Source organism: Oreochromis niloticus, linkage group LG3, assembly GCF_001858045.2.
Source record: "Oreochromis niloticus isolate F11D_XX linkage group LG3, O_niloticus_UMD_NMBU, whole genome shotgun sequence".
NCBI lineage: Eukaryota > Metazoa > Chordata > Actinopteri > Cichliformes > Cichlidae > Oreochromis > Oreochromis niloticus.
The window spans coordinates 39368222-39380215 of record NC_031967.2 but is presented as its reverse complement, the minus strand read 5'-3'; the positions used below and the strand labels follow the sequence as shown (position 1 = coordinate 39380215).

At 43.1% G+C, this 11994-nt stretch overlaps 1 long non-coding RNA gene across 1 annotated transcript; it reads right to left on the bottom strand.

The window, feature by feature from the left end:
* Positions 1–1420: 1420 nt before the first annotated feature.
* LOC112843725 (uncharacterized) lies at positions 1421–7077 on the bottom strand. The gene is made up of 3 exons (XR_003216199.1): positions 7030–7077; positions 2156–2329; positions 1421–1480 (listed from the first exon to the last, which is right to left on the bottom strand). It is a non-coding gene; the product is annotated as an uncharacterized LOC112843725 (long non-coding RNA).
* Between the last annotated feature and the right edge of the window lie 4917 nt (positions 7078–11994).

The following is an 11994-nucleotide window of genomic DNA, read 5'->3' as shown; positions in this document are numbered from 1 at the left end:
AACAGCAGAGAGAGCGGGAGAGAAGGAGAGGAGAAGAGGCAGAAGACACAGAATAAATCCAGCTTTGTGTCTTTTTTCCATTCTAGCTGAAGTCCAGGACAAACTGTGTTCCCTTTCAGCTCAATGCGAAACGCGTAATATTTTCTCTGAATACGAGACGATTCCGTTTTTTACAGGACGGTTGGCAACTCTACTAACTAACCTTATGAATAAAATAAAGTTCACTATCAGTAACATCATAGCACCCACCCAGCTGTATAGAAACTCCGTCATGCTAGCTAGTGCGCAGTACGAGTTATTGTAACTGACTGTAAAAAGTCAGCATAACGAAAATAAACTCCACCTAAACTTGGTTTATATCTGACCCAGATAGACTGCAGGTCATAACTTCTCACCTGAAGTTCAGTTCACCTGACACTCGGACCGGCGGCCGCCTCGGGTCTCTGCTCCTCCAGGGTTGCCGACCCCTGCTCTAAAGCATCTGATTTGGATTCCTGAGATCAAATATATTTTCCTTTGGCTTTGTTTTCTTCCCATTTGTGGCTTTAATGTAATGTTACATCCTGTTTGTTTGCTTCCATCTGTACACATGTCCAGATTCACTGTTATGTTTCTATTCTTACATTGCTGTGTGATCACTGTTCCCTCTGCTGACTGATGTGACCTTTTGTATCTTACACTGATACTTGTCATATTTGTATCTGCGCCTAAAAGATAAAAAGTTTTCCATGCTAAAACACAGCTCCACCTCCTGCAGTTCTCCCTCTGAACCACTAGATGTGTCTGTTATCTAAATGAAGACGTGCAGCACAGCAACCACAGCAGCGCTCAGATCACACGTGTCCTGTTATTATGTATAAAAGCATGAAACAGGTGAGACAGGTGGGATCAATATTAATGTTGTGGAAATATATGAAAAAGCAACAGAAGAGTGAAAACATTTCGTGTTTCTAGAAAGATCTTTCAGCTCATAGCTGCTCACAGACTGTATTTACAAGTGACAAACTGCAACTCTACAGTACATCTACAGTGTATATCAAATATATTCTGTATTCAAATCTATTGAGTGATGTTTGAAAGTCTGTCCAGGTGAGTTTGATCCAGGAGGGTCTGAAGCCAGAGTCAGACAGAGACTGTGCAGAGACTGTAGAAGGACAGAGCAGCAGCAGAGCCGTCCAGATACACTGAGATCCTCTGTCAGATCCAGAGGGACACACAGGGATGATGCTGGACTCTACATTGTGTCTGACAGTGGAGCTGTTCTCAGAGCAGTTCACTCTCCAGCACTGACAGTCATCTGCACTTCATTCCTCTGTCAGTCACTGCTGGATGAAGCTCTCCTCTCCACCTCCCAGTAACATGGCCCAGTCAGAGCGTCTCTACACACAAGCTGCTGCTGCTTCAACCTCTCTGGATCATCAGGACACAGCTCCTCCTCTCTCAGCACACACACCGTCCTGTTTACCATCATCATCACCACCTGCAGAGAGAAGAAGGAAGAGCAGAGGAGATAAACGAGTGTTTCCAGAGACTCTTCATCAGCTGTCAGTCAGTGATGCAGCACATCCAGTATAAAGAGCAGCAGGGACTTCAGTGCTGGGACTGTACTAGGACTCATTGTTGCTTCACTTTTTCTAATCTTTGGATTTTTATTGAAGTTGATGAAAATGTTTTTCCCTCCTAGTTTGAGTTTGGACTTTCATTCATTAGAAGAACCTTGGTGTGTCCACTCTGAGCTCTGTAGGAACCCCAACAACAAGCCCAACAATCCAGATGGACGGTTCCAGCTGTTAACTGGAGGAATTCCATCCAAACATCTGCTCTCACTAAATTCTTCCTCACCTACAGACTGTGTTCTTCACTGCTTTAAACTTGGAAATGAATGCAGTCATTGGTCTGCGTGCTGCTCTGTTCAGAGAGCTGATTGGCTGTTGACAGTGTTTGATCAGAGTGCGTTAGCCGTTACTATGGTGACCATAAAGGTCAGAAACAGGAAGTGTTTGTGTCCAATCCTGAAGCCTGTCACCATTCTCCTCTCACAGCTTCACTGAGAAGCTGCAGCTTTACAGGAAACACTGGATCTTTGTTTCATGCTGACTGTGTTTAGTACAATATTGCTGACAGCACCACCCACTCACTCCATCACTCTACTTACTCCAGAGTCTCAAGTCTGTAGTCTGGACTCTGCTTAAGATCAGACAGCTGCTTCACATCTGGATCCTTCAGGTTGTTTCCCCACAGGACCAGCTCTCTCAGATGGGAGGGGTTGGACTTCAGTGCTGCTGCCAGATAATCACAGCTGATCTCTGACAAACCACAAAAACTCAATCTGTATAAAGAATGAAAGATGTAAGTTTATTAGACAAAGTGTGAGCTTGAAATCATTCAGTGTTTCATCATCTGTTCAGAGCTGAAGAAGGTTCAGAATGTAGAAGTTTAGAAAATGGAAACTCCAAACAGCTGAAGCCAACAGGAAGCAGCTTCAAACAGGAAATTGTGCAGAGTTTCAGACTATATGTCCTGATGCAGCCAGTTGGATTTTGGAGATTTGAATCTCTGTTCTGTGACTAAGTCCTTGAATCATTTCTTCCAGTTGGTCCAACAAGACAGACTAAGTGTTGGACATGTGTTGTGGCTCCATTAGGGGAGCTTCTAAATGTGATGTGATGGCCCCTCTGGGTCTGTCAGGTCACACGACTGACGAGAGCTCAAACTGGGCACACAGTTGTTCCAGTCTGGATCAAAGACTCTATACTGGGACTGAGGGACTGCTTTGACTGCACCCACTGGGACTTTTTAAAGGCTCATGTTCTCACTTAGATCATCGATTTCTACTGACATTTCTTTCTGGGGAAAATGGGGATTACTTTGAAAACAGGAAGTATTTTCCCCAATAAGCAGCCCTGGATTAGTAAATCACTCCAACATGTTCTCAGGCAGAAGAAGCTGTCTTGTTATGAGGGAGAGAAGAAAAAGATTGAGGCACAGAAACTTGTTGAAAGAGAGATAAAGCAGCTAAAATCAGGTGTAAAAGTAAAGCAGAGGATGAGCTGAATAAAGGACACTCAAGGCTGGCTTGGAAAGGAATGAAGTCCATGGTGGGGATGCAGAACAAGGAGCAAAGATGAATGTGATGCTGAATCAGCAGAAGACTTGGACTCATTGGATTCCAGCTTTGATATCATTGATTTCAATGAAGAGCTTTGTGATTGTAGCAAAGGGCTGGTAGCTCTGAGAGTCCCACTGATGAGGTGTTTGTGTGGAAATCTCTTAGTGGGACCAAAGAGAGAAAAAGCCCTGGTCCTGATGCTGTGGGAGGGAAATGATTGAAGTGTGCTGTGAGGAACTGACTGGGAGGTTTTCACACATTTTCCTGTCCTCCTTGGAACAACAGGAAGTTCCCAGCATATGGAAACAAAGGTTAAGTGTCCTATGGCACTCAGTGATGATGGTGCTGTGGCCCCACCACCTCCACCTCTTTGTAAAGGAACTAAGTGTAATCTGAAGCTTCAAATGGAACTAAGACTTCCTCCACTAGGTGGCAGTGTCTGATGAGAAAGTGTTAGTGGAGCTGGCCTGGAGTCAGAAACAGGAAGATGCAGGATTTGGGCTGAAATGGGGAAAAGTGGTTAGCACTAGTGCCTTAAAGCAAGAAGGTTGTAGGTTGAAGCTTGTTGGCCTTTCTGTGGAGGTTGGATGTTCTCCCACAGTCCAATGAAATGCTGCTTAGGTTCATTGGTGCTTCTAAATTGGCTGTAGGTGTGGATGTGAGAGAGTGCTTCTCTCTCTCTCTGTTGGCCCTGTGATGGACTGCTCACCTGTGCAGGTGGACCACGCCTCTTGCCCTATGACAGCTAGGGCACAGGCTGCAGCCCTGTGAGCCTCAGCTGAATAAACAGTTAGCAAAAATGATCCATAGATGGCCTGAAATCCCCCAGTTAGCAGTTTGGTAGATAGCTATGACATGCTAATCCCATCCAGCAGCTGTATTCTACCTGTAAGCTGATCCCTGCTGAGCCAAAGCACTTTTTCAGATACAAATGACAACCTTTAATAGAAACCTATTGGTCAGCATCTTATTAGCCTGCTGTTAGCTTCATTCCACAGAAAACTGAGAGAAACTAACAGAGTTGATAAAGAATAAAGAGAAATGTGCTGATTTAAAGCCTTTGAAGTGCTTCAGATGATCTCTGTCCACTTCTGTCCACTCATTCATTCATGTAAGCTTCTAATGCAGCTTTTGATCTTCACAGTCTGCTTCATGAAACTCATTCTAACCCTGAATGTCAGAGTGTTCCTCCTTCTCTTTCCCATCATTCATGCTGGCAGTGGAGGAGATTTGGATGTTGGACTGTGTTTTGGATGATGTGTGTATGTTTGTGTTGGACTGCTGTCTGTAAAGCAAACACACATTTTGCTTTGGATTTCAGTGTCACACAGACTTTAAGGTGGAATGAAGAGTTGGAGAGTTTCACAGAGAATTATCCAGTGGAGGATTTTTCTTCTTCTTTGAAGGTTTGAAATGTGAACATTGTTCTGCTGCAGTCAATGGACTAAACCAGAGAAGAAGAAAACAGACTTTACCATGAAGATCCTCAGTGTGGATCAGTATAATATCAGCCTGATGTCTGCAGTTTAGTGTCAGCACAACTTTCACATCATATTCATCTCAGCACAACTAAAACATGCTGACTGACCTCAGAGTTTCAAGTCCACATCCTGGACTCTCCAGGAAACCACACAGATGCTTCACTCCTGAATCCTGCAGGTTGTCGTTGATGCTCAGGTCCAGCTCTCTCAGATGGGAGGGGTTGGACTTCAGTGCTGCTGCCAGATAATCACAGCTGATCTCTGACAAACCACAGTCGATCAATCTGTATAAAGAATGAAAGATGTAAGTTTATTAGACAAAGTGTGAGCTTGAAATCATTCAGTGTTTCATCATCTGTTCAGAGCTGAAGAAGGTTCAGAATGTAGAAGTTTAGAAAATGGAAACTCCAAACAGCTGAAGCCAACAGGAAGCAGCTTCAAACAAACACAACAAGAGAAAAAACTCTGAATGTTTCCCATTAAAGTCGTACATTTCTCATAAAAACAGGACAAAGACTTGAAAAAGTTGTGTTTTTCCTTCCAGGAACCACATGGCTTCACTTTTAAAGGTGAAGTGTGAAAGAAATGGACATATTTGAAGTCCAACACCTTTTTCCAGTCACATTATTAAAGCAGACAAACTACAAGCTCATTTTCATTCCAACAAGTCATCTTCTGACCTGGACTAACAACACTGGTCTCTATGTGCAGCTGGCTGTGAGACCAGTGCTCAGGGAGCGTCTACAAAGTGCAACACTGAAAGAACATCACACACTCATTTGCTTCCAGCACTTTCACACAAACATCTACTGTCATTATTGTCACCAAACTCTGTGGATCCTTTATTGCAAATTCAAATGGGATCAAATGGTCAGACAAAAGAGGGTTATGAGGAAATAGGATGAAATGTTGTGTATTAGCAGCAAGTTATTGAATCATTTTCCTCCGAAACCAAACAAAATGATTGACAAACATGTTTTTACAAACTCAGTGTTGGACTTGGATCAGCAGGATAAGCTGATGTTTAAAGGCATTTGAGTCTCGCTGTATGAGAGTCCAGTTATTCCTCAATATTTATGGATGATGTTCTTTCAGTGTTGCACTTTGTAGACGCTCCCTGAGCCTCACAGCCAGCTGCACATGGACCAGCTGACATTACCCAGCATTAGAGGCGGCTGTAAAAAAATGGATTTTCCTATTTAAATGGTTTTAATTTGAATAAAGCGATGTTGATTCATTCAATCCTGAATCGATGTTTAATATAAATGTATTTTGCCAGAATCTCAGGTTAAAGCTCCCAAAAGTATTTCAACAACAAGCAAACAGGTAAAACAGTAAATGAGAGCAGCTAAACACACAAAGATGGAAACACAGAGCGTGGATCGTTCACTCGACGGCACGTACACGGACACGCCGTCGGGGCTGAAAGTGGACAGCTCACAGATCCTGAAGCTGCAGGTTTCATCTGTCTCCAACCAAAACTGAGTGAACCAGCAGCAAAAGAAGATCCAAACTACGCTTTACGTTTGATGAACATCGTCATGAATTCTCTCTGACTTTGACGTTTACTTCCTGCACAGCTCTCTCTCTCTCAGTGTACTTCAAGAACAGTTTACCTTCAAAAATCTGTTTTCTGCATTATTCACTGCTTATTACGCACCAGTCTGCTGTTGTGTTCACTGCTGTCGGCCTCCGAAAACAAAGCCTCATTTCTGCTGTTCAATACTGAAGAAATTGAAACCTTTTAAAATGATGACAGATTACAAACTCTCAGCTGTGTCTGTAATCAAACCTCTGTAACTTTGCTTCACTTCAGCAGCATCAGCTCATGTTCACATGTTGATTCATGGTTTGCTTCAGTTTTTGATCGACTGCAGAATATTTTGAAGGTTATCTGCTATAAAAAGCCAGAAGAGGAAAATCTGCTTCATGTGTTTCTGTTTGATCCTCAGTGACTTTGACACAAAGGCCTCTGCTGTGATGATCACACCTCTGATCAAGTCTCACAGTGTCAGCTTTGTTTTATACATATGGATATGTGCTGATAAATGATCAGAATTAGAATATTTCCCACTGTCTGCTGTGTGCCGTGACCTTTGACCTGCTAAAGAGAGTCAGCTGTGGATTATTCATTGTTGTGTCTGATACTTAGAACTGTGAGGAAGAACACTACACAGTTAATCAGGGTCCCCTCTCTCTGAATCAGGAAAGGTGGGCAGGCCGCGTGTGGGCCGCGGGCCATACGTTGAGTCTCACTGTTTGAAATGTGAACATTGTTCTGCTGCAGTCAATGGACTAAACCAGAGAAGAAGAAAACAGACTTTACCATGAAGATCCTCAGTGTGGATCAGTATAATATCAGCCTGATGTCTGCAGTTTAGTGTCAGCACAACTTTCACATCATATTCATCTCAGCACAACTAAAACATGCTGACTGACCTCAGAGTTTCAAGTCCACATCCTGGACTCTCCAGGAAACCACACAGATGCTTCACTCCTGAATCCTGCAGGTTGTCGTTGATGCTCAGGTCCAGCTCTCTCAGATGGGAGGGGTTGGACTTCAGTGCTGCTGCCAGATAATCACAGCTGATCTCTGACAAACCACAGTCGATCAATCTGTATAAAGAATGAAAGATGTAAGTTTATTAGACAAAGTGTGAGCTTGAAATCATTCAGTGTTTCATCATCTGTTCAGAGCTGAAGAAGGTTCAGAATGTAGAAGTTTAGAAAATGGAAACTCCAAACAGCTGAAGCCAACAGGAAGCAGCTTCAAACAAACACAACAAGAGAAAAAACTCTGAATGTTTCACATTAAAGTCGTACATTTCTCATAAAAACAGGACAAAGACTTGAAAAAGTCATGTTTTTCCTTCCAGGAACCACATGGCTTCACTTTTAAAGGTGAAGTGTGAAAGAAATGGACATATTTGAAGTCCAACACCTTTTTCCAGTCACATTATTAAAGCAGACAAACTACAAGCTCATTTTCATTCCAACAAGTCATCTTCTGACCTGGACTAACAACACTGGTCTCTATGTGCAGCTGGCTGTGAGACCAGTGCTCAGGGAGCGTCTACAAAGTGCAACACTGAAAGAACATCACACACTCATTTGCTTCCATCATCCAACCTGAAGAGGAAACAGAGACGCCTCCCCTTCAAAGTAAAAGCTGCTCCTTTTGGACACAGTATCAAAGAAAGTCTACAGTATAACATAGAAAAGACAGAAAAAAGTTTTGGTTGTTTTTAAATTGTGCAGAAATGAAACTACACTAAGCTCAATTATGTGACAGACATTTCATCCCGTGTCAGTTTGGCCTCATCCTGGGCGGATTATCCAGCACACACTCTGACCACAGGCCCAGGGGCCACGCACAGCTGGGCTCCATCCAAGAGACAGGAAACAAACCAACACAATAATAAAAAGCACCATGTGATCTTCTTACAGCTTCAAGACAAACATAGTAAAAACAGGAGCATATTTGTTTCCTGATAAAATGATGTGACAGGTAGAACAGAGTAAAGTGGTGGTGTTACAGCCTTTCTCCCCTCTGCTGCCGAGGCTGTTAGTCTCTCCCAAACTCAGCTACAGGACTTCCAAATGAATGAAAGCAGCAGAAGTGGCTTTACAAATGAAAGAGGAAGAGGAGAAGAAGAGGAGAGGGAGGCCACCCTGACCATCACTCCAGCTGAAAACATCACACTTCCATTAAAGTTGGTGAGAAAATGTTGAGCAGGATGAGCTGCTGGCTAATCTGGAGGCTGTAGCAGCAGCTCACAGTCACCGTGGATTTCCACTCATGAAAAAGCTCTGGCTGCTTCATTTCTCATCTCATATCAGAGACTTTAGTGAAGCTGTACTGTGATGCTTCCATATTCCAGTGAGGCCTCCAGAATGATTTCAGCTGTTCTGTACACACACTGTGTGCCCTGTATGGCTCAAAGTCTCTGCAGCCTGTTTTTATCTGCTATCATCAGATCTTCATCATCCTCATTCACATCCCTCACACACTCTACAGCCTCATCAGCACTGACTTCATCTTTACTGACTGATGGAGCACAACATGAACCTGTGGAGGCTGAAACACTGTCCTGTCAAACATCTCCCCGTCACCACTCCACTTCTGTCAGCCTTTAAATGAACCCTGCTCAAGTCTGTCACTTCTGTTTGGAGCCAAAAGAGGTCAAAGGTGATGCCACTACATTCTTGTCTAGAAGATATTAAAGTGTATTTGGTGACACACAAAAAAGGGTCAAGTTTAAGTACAGTTTGGGTCCACACATGTCCAAACCCTGGTGTGTGGGCCTACTTAGTACTGAGAAAAGCCCACTAAAAGAACGCCCACCAGACCAAAGCAATGGTTTTGACTTGATCAGCATTAACCCCGCCCCTGACTTTGATGGGTGAAGTTGACAAATAAAATGTATTTATGAACAGCGATGCAGGGCCAGGAGTAGCAACGTGAATTAAATAAATACATCATTAAATAATTCATTATCAATATTTTGAATTCATTATGTACATTTTTAATTCATTACTGAAATAAATAATTCATTAGTGATGTATTTATTTAATACAACCATAAAATTATTGCTAGTTTACTCAAAATAAATTGAAGACATCAATAATAAAGGTTAAATTATGATAATGAATACATGCAACTATAACTGATGACATAAGAATTTGGATTTTTAAGCTAAAGCGAAGGTGCTGACTCACTTGGCATGTTTCTCTCAAATCCTCCCTAATAACAATAACATAATTACACTTTAGCCACAAGAGGGCAGCAGCATTAATACAAGTCCCGTGTATATAAAGGTACAGTGATTATATTACAGGGATTTTGACAAAAACAAAACAGAAGTTGATGGCAGTGTGTTTTTCCATAACATACCAACCAAAATAAATAATAAAAACTTTATAACTTACAGAGCTTTTTTAGAGACTTTGACCACTGGCAGCAGCCTCAGAAGAGCCTCCTCTGAAGCAAAGTATTTCTTCAGGTTAAACTCATCCAGATCTTTTTCTGATGACAGTAAGATGAAGACCAGAGCTGACCACTGAGCAGGAGACAGTTATCTGTGGAGAGACGTCCTGATCTCAGGGACTGTTGGATCTCCTCCAGTAGAGAACGATCATTCAGTTCATTCAGACAGTGGAACAGGTTGATGCTTTTCTCTGCAGACAGATTCTCACTGAGCTTCTTCTTGATGTACTTGACTGCTTCTCGATTGGTCTGTGCGCTACTTCCTGTCTGTGTCACCAGGCCTTGCAAATGAGTTTGATTAGTCTTCAGACCCAAGAGAAAACGAAGGAACAAGTCCAGGTGTCCATTGGGGCTCTGTAAGGCCTTGTCCACAGCACACTGGTGGAGAGATTGGAGTTTTGGTTTATCAAATAATTTAGGCCACATGGACGTTGTTTGTTGTTCTTCCAGCAGATTGAGTCCAGAGTTGATGAAGGTCAGGTGGACATGAAGAGCAGCCAGAAACTCCTGAACACTGAGATGAACAAAGCAGAACACCTTGTTCTGGTACAGTTGTTTCTCCTCTTTAAAGATCTGTGTGAACACTCCTGAGTACACTGAGGCTGCTCTGATATCGATGCCACATTCTGTCAGGTCTGGTTCATAGAAGATCAGGTTTCCTTTCTGCAGCTGATCAAAAGCCAGTTTTCCCAGTGACTCAATCATCTTCCTGCTCTCTGGACTCCAGTGTGGATCTGTCTCAGCTCCTCCATCATATTTGATCCTCTTGACTTTGGCCTGAACCACCAGGAAGTGGATGTACATCTCAGTCAGGGTCTTGGGCAGCTGTCCTCCCTCTCTGGTTTCCAGCACATCCTCCAGAACTGTAGCAGTGATCCAGCAGAAGACTGGGATGTGGCACATGATGTGGAGGCTTCGAGCTTTCTTGATGTGGGAGATGATCCTGCTGGCCTGCTCCTCATCTCTGAATCTCTTCCTGAAGTACTCCTCCTTCTGTGGGTCAGTGAACCCTCTGACCTCTGTCACCATGTCGACACACTGAGGAGGGATCTGATTGGCTGCTGCAGGTCGTGTTGTTATCCAAAGGCGAGCAGAAGGGAGCAGGTTCCCTCTGATGAGGTTGTCAGCAGCTCATCCAATGAGGTGGACTTTGTTGTTTCAGTCAGGATTTTAGTTTCTTGAAGTCCAAATTAAGTCGACACTCATCCAGACCATCAAGTATGAACACAACCTGGAAGTCTTCAAGCCTGCAGATTCCTGATTGGTTAGTTTGATTAAAGAAGTGATGAACAAGTTCCACCAAGCTGAACTTTTTCTCTTCAGCACATTCAGCTCTCTGAAAGTGAATGGAAATATGAACTGGATGTCCTGGTTGGCTTTGTCTTCAGCCCAGTCCAGGCTGTATTTCTGTGTTAAGACTGTTTTCCCAATGCCAGCCACTCCCTTTGTCAGCACTGTTCTGATTGGTTCGTCTCTTCCAGGTGAGACTTTAAAGATGTCTTCTTGTCTGATGGTGTTTCTGCTCTGTCTGGTTTCCTGGATGCTGTTTCGATCTGTCTGACCTCATGTTCATCATTGACCTCTGCAGTCCCTCCCTCTGTGATGTGGAGCTCTGTGTAGATCTGATTCAGGAGGGTTGGGCTTCCTGCTTTAGCGATGCCTCAAACACACACTGGAACTTCTTCTTCAGTTGGGCTTTAAGTTCACGTTTACAGAGTGAGCAAATATTTCTGAAGGTAAGAAATTCAGAAACAAATATTACACAAAAATATCACAGCCTTTCAGTACCCTGAAAGGATGAATGTCTATTGGTCCATTTCTTGAGCTATTAGGAAAGATCAATATTCAGTCTTTAGAGAAATTTCTTACTGCTCTGCAGATGGTCAGCCATCTCATGCTGCTTAAGTCTCCTCAAGAAGTGGAGTGTGATCTTCAGAAATGCTTCTCTGCAGCTCTTTCTTTCATCTTCATCCTCACCTCCAAACATCTCCTCATCCTCCATCTGGCTCTTTAAGTTTCTGGGTGATCTGGACTCAGAAGCTTCTGGATCTTCTTCAGCTCGTTCTTCACAAACATGGTGATGTTGTCCTCCAGCCGCTGGAAAAGAAGACTATATGAATTACCCAGTGGTAAATGGACTGGTTCTTATATAGCTCTCTGTGATACTCTGTGCACACAAAGCATTTTACAACATGCCTCATTCAACCAAGCACATTGTTCTGTGCTTAAATACTTTCTTTCACACTCTGATGGATGCATCAGAGGGCAGCTTGGGTTAGTACGTTACCCAGTACATTTGCCAGCCAGGGTTTGATTCACAAAGCTTCTGACTAGTAGCTGACCTGCTCACCTCCTGAGCTACAGTCACCCCAATCTGACTGAAATCATGGAGCCCAAACTCTGATTTATGTTGGACA